Source organism: Nycticebus coucang, chromosome 7 (assembly GCF_027406575.1).
Source record: "Nycticebus coucang isolate mNycCou1 chromosome 7, mNycCou1.pri, whole genome shotgun sequence".
Lineage (NCBI taxonomy): Eukaryota > Metazoa > Chordata > Mammalia > Primates > Lorisidae > Nycticebus > Nycticebus coucang.
In genome coordinates, this window is record NC_069786.1 from 26,116,228 (window position 1) to 26,123,807 (window position 7,580).

Consider the following 7,580-nt stretch of genomic DNA (forward strand, 5'->3'; position numbering starts at 1 on the left):
CAGACCCGGATGGCCAGGGCCAAGGTGCTGCATCAGGCTAAAGCCAATTTTGAAAAAGAAGAAAGACGTAAAGAACTTAAGTGACTTTGAGGTGAGGCTACGTGGATGCTACCTGATGTGAATGAGCGAATTGAGCAATTCTCACAGGAACACTCTGTGAAGAAAAAGAAGAAAAAAGACAAACACTCAAAAAAAAGTAAAAAATAAAAGAAAAAAAAGAGCAAGAAACAGAAATGTGAAAAAAACAATGAGTCATCTGATAGTTCATCAAGCTCTGAAGATGAGTGGGTTGAAGCTGTTCCACCTCAGACTCTTGGCAAGGAAAAGGCCTGGAGACTGAAAGGTGAAAAGTCAGAACAAAAAGATGACGACCAAGTTATTCAGAGGGATGAATGGATGACTGTTGATTTTATGTCTGTTAAAACTGTGTCATCATCATCACTCAAAGCTGAGAAGGAAACAATGAAGAAAATAGAGCAAGAGAAAACTCAAGCACTTGAGCAGTCCAAACTCCTGGGAAGAAAATTGAATCCATATTGGAAGGATGGTGGGACAGGTCTTCCCCCAGAAGACTGTAGTGTATCATCGATTACTAAAGTTTTAGTGGGAGAAGATGGTGGATTTAGCTGGCTAAGGAAGTCTTACCAAAGAATGAAGGAATTAGCTGAGAAACAAAACTGAAATTTTGAGGATGTTGTAGCTGAAAGATACGGGTCAATGGAAATATTTCAGTCGAAATTAGAAGCAGCTAAAAAAACTGTATCTACAAAAGAAGATTATAGACGAGAACAGTGGAGGAAACCAGCATCTTCAGATAAAGCACAAAATAGTCAAGAAAGTAGAAAATCAGACTTAGTAAAATGTAACAGTTCAAGGGATAGATACGCTACAATGGATATTACAAACAACAGCAATAAAGGGAAGTTTAGTGGTGATAAAAAAGATAAGAAATCTGAATCTTTAGAAACATGTAGAAGAGAATCCAACCCATGGCAGAATCAAGAGTTGTCTTCCCTTGGAAATCTGAGACCTAAGTTTTTAAAACCCTCTGATGATGATAAACTATCATATCCCAGCAAGGGCAGAAATTTTGAACCAGCTAGTTCATCTTCAGCATTGGTAGCTAGAAGTTCTTCGCATTGTGGTTTTTGAAAACCTACTGAGGTGAGTGAAGAACGTTTAGCATCATGGAGTCAGTCTGATGGGACAGGAGACAAGAAACATTCAAATGAAAAGCCACTGGAAACCAGCAGCAGTGTTGAATACTGGCACATTCCAGAAGATGTGAGAGAAAAATCACAAGACAGAAGCTTGAGAGATGAACATCTGCGGGATGCAAAGTCTACTTCTGCAATCCAGAAGATGGGTCTGTCCACATCCTGAGTGTTGATGAGAAGAACAAGTTGGGAGCCAAGATTATGAAGGCAGAGAGGATGGGGAATATGGAATTAGCTGAACAGCTTCAATCTCGACTAGAAAAGGCAAATAAGTTCAAAGAAACTATAACACAGATAAATCAAGAAAATCTGGAGAAGAGAGTGAAGACCAGCAAGAAGTGATCCTTGTCGGAACAGATCAATCTGAAGAGTATGGCCTGTGAACACACCGGGAAAATCTCTGGAACCAAGAAGAGGAAGAAGAAAGAAACATATGGTTTCAACCCATGAGGAAAAAGAAAGGGTCAGATACTTTCATCATGATGATAATCTAAGCCTAAATGATTTAGTCAGAAATGAAAAGATAGGAACAGGAGAAAATCAAAACAACCTTTTTATGAGAATGGCATCTAAGTTTGTGGGAAAAGCAGATGGAGACTATTACACTCTGGATGACATGTTTGTCTCCAAAGCAGCCGAGAGAGAATGTCGCAGTGAAGAAGAGAAACAGAGGAGGAAAGCTGTTGCTGAGCATCGGAATCTTGCTGCACAGATGGAGAAATGTCTGCATTGTTTTGACGGCTCTCAGTTTCCCAAGCACCTTATTGTTGCTTGGGAGTTAAGGTTCACTTATGTTTACCCAACTCCCGCTCTCTCACTGAGGGCCCCTGCCTGATAGCCCCTTTGCAGCACCACAGAGCAGCTACTTTATTGGATGAAGACATCTGGGAGGAAGTTCAGATGTTCAGGAAATCATTGGTAAAGATGTTTAAAGATAAAGGATTGGACTGCATCTTTTTAGAAACTAATATGAGTACCAAGAGACAGTCCCACATGGTTTATGAATGTATTCCTCTCCCAAAGGAGGTGGGGGAAATGGCTCCCGTCTATTTTAAGAAAGCCATGATGGAATCTGATGAAGAATGGTCCGTGAATAAGAAGTTGATTGATCTCTCTTCAAAAGATATCAGGAAGTCTGTTCCCAAAGGTTACCTTATTTCTCTGTGGATTTTGGCCTCCAAGGAGGGTTTGCCCATGTCATTGAAGATCAGCACAAATTTCCTCCATACTTTGGAAATGAAATCATTGGTGGGATGGTGGATATAGAACCAAGACTTTGGAGGAAAGGAATCCAAGAAAGCTTTGAGGATCAGAGGAAGAAGGCACTGCAGTTTGCTCAGTGGTGGAAACCATAAGACTTTACCAAAAGTAAAAAATGTTGAGGTGTAACTTTCATTTTTAATTTTTTCTTCAGATCCTGTTCAGTTTTATTTCCATTATACATCACTAAACGCCTGACCCTCAGATCATAGAAAGAGATTGACAGCAGCAGACTGCTCTGGGTCCCTGACAACTCATGGAATTGTGGTGTTTTCTTCCTCACCTGCTCCTAAAGACTTCATTTCAGTGGTTTCCACATGTGTCTGTGTATGTTACATTGGACAGCCTGTTCACATTCCTGGTCTGTCCATACTTGGTGTTCTGAACTAGTGGGTTAATTTAGAGAAGGGCTTTTCTGGAGGAGTATTTAGGATGCAAAGAAAATCCTTGGTTCAGGGAGAAATGGGTCTGCTTGAAGGTTAAGTCTGTTGCCTGGCATTTTTTAGAGTAAGACAGTAATAATTGAAATTTTTTCCATTTTATAGAAGAGATCTTAGCATTTTATAGAAGAGATCTTAATTTTCTAGTAGCATATAGTATCACCACTGTTCTTTTTGTTAAAGGGAAAAGAATGTCTCAAAGTATTAAAAAATTAAATAATAGTAAAGTATGAAATAGTTCTGGAAAAAAAAAGAAAGATGGGACTGGTTTGGAGAGAAAACAGCATCTTCTCCCAAGAGCATCGTCCTTCCTGTGGAACTCACCCAAGGCAAGCCAGCCAGCCTCCAGGCCAGAGTTTGTCAACTTTTTTTATCTCATGGCACACTTGAACCTATAGTTAAACTTCCATGGCACAGTTAAATTACGTTGATCGAAAAAAAGAGTTAAAAAAAAAAGAATATACTTACTGAGCTTTGAACTTCTTTTGAAAATATTTTAATTAATTATCATTGAAAATTTTCACGGCACACCTAAGATCCTCTCATGGCACGCTGGTTGAAAATCACTGCACCAGGCCCAGGACAGTGCTTTAATGACAGGCTTGATCTTGCGACTCTGGGGCCCCTTTTCTTTCTTTATTCTAGAAGTCAGCTATTCTAATCTCCTCCATATTCCCACCACAGTATATATACATGTCCTGTATAATCCCTTCCCCTTGAGTGTGGGTGGACTCCATAGGTATGACAGGACAGTCACTCTCTTGGTGGAGTTACATGGTGTAAGACTGTCATAGTGACTAGAGAGAGATTCATCCACTGGCTTTTAGAAAGGAAGTCAATCATAGTGTTAGGAGGCCACCAGGCCAGACCCCGAGGGTAGCTTCTAGGAGTTGAGAGCTAGCCCCAGTTGGCAGCCAGCACAAAAATCGCCTTCAGTCCTATAACCATAAGGAACTAAATTCTACCAACAACCCAAATGAGACTGAAAGAAGACCATGAGCTCCATATTAGAACACAGCCCAGTCAACGTGAGACCTGACACACAAGGAGCCCCGTTGGACTACCCCCAGATATCTGCCACCTAAAACAGTGGGATAATTAACAGTATGTTTTAAGCTGCTAAATGGTAATTTCTCACACAGCAATAGATAACAAATAAAAGTAAATTAATTGGTAGGAATTTAGGCATAAATAAATATTTCTTTCCTTGTTAGTATAGTGATGAGTAAGAAAAGAAACCAAAAACCAAAACAAAACAAAAAAAAGAAAGAATTCTCCCATGTTAATGTCACCGACAAACACTATTGGTGTTTTTTCTGTGATGCAGATGTTGGGTTATTTTTTAGCATAATTATAGTCATATTAGGTAAACACTTTTCTGTATTAATGTTAATTAAATTTAATTTTGCAAGCTGTCACATATTTTTACAAATTTTCATTTTAATGGTTGCATTATAACCCATTGAGAAGCTATGTTGTAGTCTACTTAACTTTCCTCCGTGGTATAACGTTTACTTGTCGCCAGACTTTACTCTTATAAAGAGTACATGTCAGGTGCATGGTCCTGGTTCTTGGTTGCTGATACTGACAGAATAAACAAGCAAGACAAACAGATATAACCAAGCCACATAGCAAACGTATTAAACACAGGGTGCAGAGAGGACACTCTCAAGGCAGTAGAGAGCAGACTGCTCCAGTGAGGAACAGCAGCCCCCAGGGCCAGGGTCTGGCATTTAATGCCAATTCCTAATAATACGCTAACTGGGAGTAGATTATACATGATTTTCTGGGAAAGGGTGGAGAGTTCCTGGAATACTGAGTCCTCCTCTTCCATGGTATTTGTAAACTGTCATGGCATTGATAGTTGTGATTTTTACTGTTAAGGAGGGTAGTTCATGTAGGGACAACTGTGTCCAAAGACCCTTTTTTGTGGCCTTGATCATATGTCTACTTTGTGGTTTCTCTACCTTTTTTTCTGGTTGGTCAGTCCTTAGAGACCCCCTATCATAGGTTCTTGGGAGCCCCTTTGACATGACATTTGTTCTTTTTTGGGAGTCCTCTCTGGTCAATTCGTTCCTCCTGTTGTGTACAAAGCACCTCCCAGTGCCGTCTGCTCTTCTCCCTCTCTGTCCTCACCTAACACTATTCTAAAAACTCTGCAGTTAATACTTTCATGGAGAAGGTTTCCCTCCCTGTTTAGGATTATTCCTTCAGGTTAATTCTCAGACATACTACCCCCATGTTCTTACAGATTTTCTAAGTTTTGAAAACCTCTTGTGTATCACTGATGTCATATCAAAAGTAGCCCATAGACAATTTTCCTCTGTGTGTCCCTTGCTGGGCTGTTACAGGGACAAGTGCAAGGACAGAGCTAGCGATAAGTTGAGGAGGGTAAGGTTTTCAACTTAGGTGCAAAATTTAAGGAGACACTTTATTTCCAAACAAGTTTACATTCTGAGGTTCCCGGTGGACGAATATAGCAACCTAATAGAGCAACATTTTTTGTAATCAAAATCAAAATTAATGCAAAAAATCCACAAGAAACAAAACTTCAAAATTCTAAATAAAGACAGAATCCACCCCTGCAGAGCATGACTCACCTCATTTGCTTCTTCCTAGTCCCAGCTTTGATAATCTCTTTAAAAAGCCTCTGGAACAGTGTTGAGTAGCTAGAAAGACGTGGTGAACATCAGGGGCTTCCCTTTCCCCATCCCTATCTTTATGGGTTTAATAGACTTCTACCACTTTGCTCTCTCTATATTTTCATGAGGACTTGTTATTTGTTTTTAGGATTTGAACTTCCAGGTATCAACCAATTTGGTCACAAAGGGCTTGTAAACAAGCACTGTTGGAAATACTTCTTCCCTTGGCATTGGCCGTCCATTCTGAGATGACTCCATTCTTAATACCCTGTTTCCCCAAAAATAAGACAGCGTCTTATTTTAAGGTGTTCTCCCAAAGATGCACTAGGTCTTATTTTCAGGAGACATCTTATCTTTCCTGTAAGTAGGTCTTATTTTCAGATGATGTCTTATTTTCGGGGAAATGGGGTAGAAGAAAAGCACTTAGGGCAGAGGTGGAGCCAACCCTTTATGCCAGATGAGATCTAACTGCTGCCAGTGAGTGTCTGAGACACTAAACACCAAGGAGGGAGGATGAGACGAGCCCTCTCCTAGGCTCTGACCCTCTCAGAACCCCAGAAAAACAGACCTACGTTTGCAAAACCCCTTCCCATCACTCCAGTAGTTTGTGCTGCAAACTTGGGAAGGTTTCTAGAATTTCCAAAGGAGCCTACTTACCTCTTTTCAGAAAACACACAATCTCTGTTTGTACGTTGGTTTCTCAGTAAGAGAACATAAGAAATAGCACAGCCTGGGCTGCAGTGACTCAAAAAGTAGGTCATAAATATCCTTGAATCCAATTACCGGCCTGGCAGTGGACACCCCAGCAGGAAGGTTCTACAGGGTTTGTTTTTCTTTCCTGTCTGGAGTCGTGGAGACAAAAAGCATTGGAATCTTCAAGTTTTTCTCACCCTGAAAAAGGACAGGGCAGAGAATTCAATATTATTAATATCTATGGATTTTTTAGTACATAAAAAACTTCTGTGTACTTTCTAAATGTAATTTCTGTGAAATCAAACTGACAAGGTTGATACTGAATTATTCTTGTTTTCAGAACTAGAAATGTCTTAGAGGGACTGGCTCAGTGTGTCTCTGCCCATAAGGATGATCATTCCATAATGCTGGAATCCTCCATCCAGGTCACAGGCGACATGCACGGCAGCAATTCTAGCAGTCATGATCCTACAATGGGAGTTCAAAGATTTAAAGTTGTTCCAAAACATTTGAACATAAATAATTACGATGGGTATAATGATCCCTAAGCAATTCCTCTCTGGAAATTTTCCCCCAGGAACAATTGATAATGCACCCCAAACATTAATCTGTAAGGCTGTTAATAGCAGCATTATGAATAGTAGCAGAGAATGGAGAAAAATACCCCAAATGAGGGATGGCTAAGTAAATTATAATATACTTAAAGTATCTCAGCTTTTCTAGCCTTGCATAGTTACCCTAATGTTTGATATTCCAATAAGGTAATTAGATTTCCCCTTCTTTACAACACAGGGATTTCTAGATATTTCTAACAATTCATAAGAAGTAGCCGTCACCTCTTGGGTTCACACTGCTTTTGGTTTCTAATATCTCATGGCTGTATATATATATATATATATATATGTATTTTTTTTTTTTTTTTTTTTACAGAGTCTCACTATGTCACCCTGGGCAGAGTGCCGTGGTGTCACAGCTCACAGCAACCTTGAACTCTTGGGTTTAAGTGATTCTCTTGCTTCAGCCTCCCAAGTAGCTGGGAATACAGGCATCCACCACAATGCCTGGCTTTTTTCTTGTTGATGTTGCAATTGTTATTGTTGTTTAGCAAGCCCTGGGCCGGGTTCAAACCCACCAGCCTCGGGTATATGTGGCCAGCGCCCTAACTGCTGAACTACGGACGCCAAACCACATGGCTGTCCACTTATTTTACTCTCTGTCCACTTTACTGAAAACATGGAAACAGCCCCCTTCATTAATTTCTCAAGGCATCACGTAGGTGTGTAACTATGTATACAACAGTCTTTACTGAGATCATTCCAAATGTCATT

General features: G+C 40.1%; 1 pseudogene; it reads left to right on the forward strand.

The window, feature by feature from the left end:
- Positions 1-255: 255 nt before the first annotated feature.
- Positions 256-2,599, forward strand: LOC128589904 (CWF19-like protein 2; annotated as a pseudogene).
- The last annotated feature ends 4,981 nt before the right edge of the window (positions 2,600-7,580 follow it).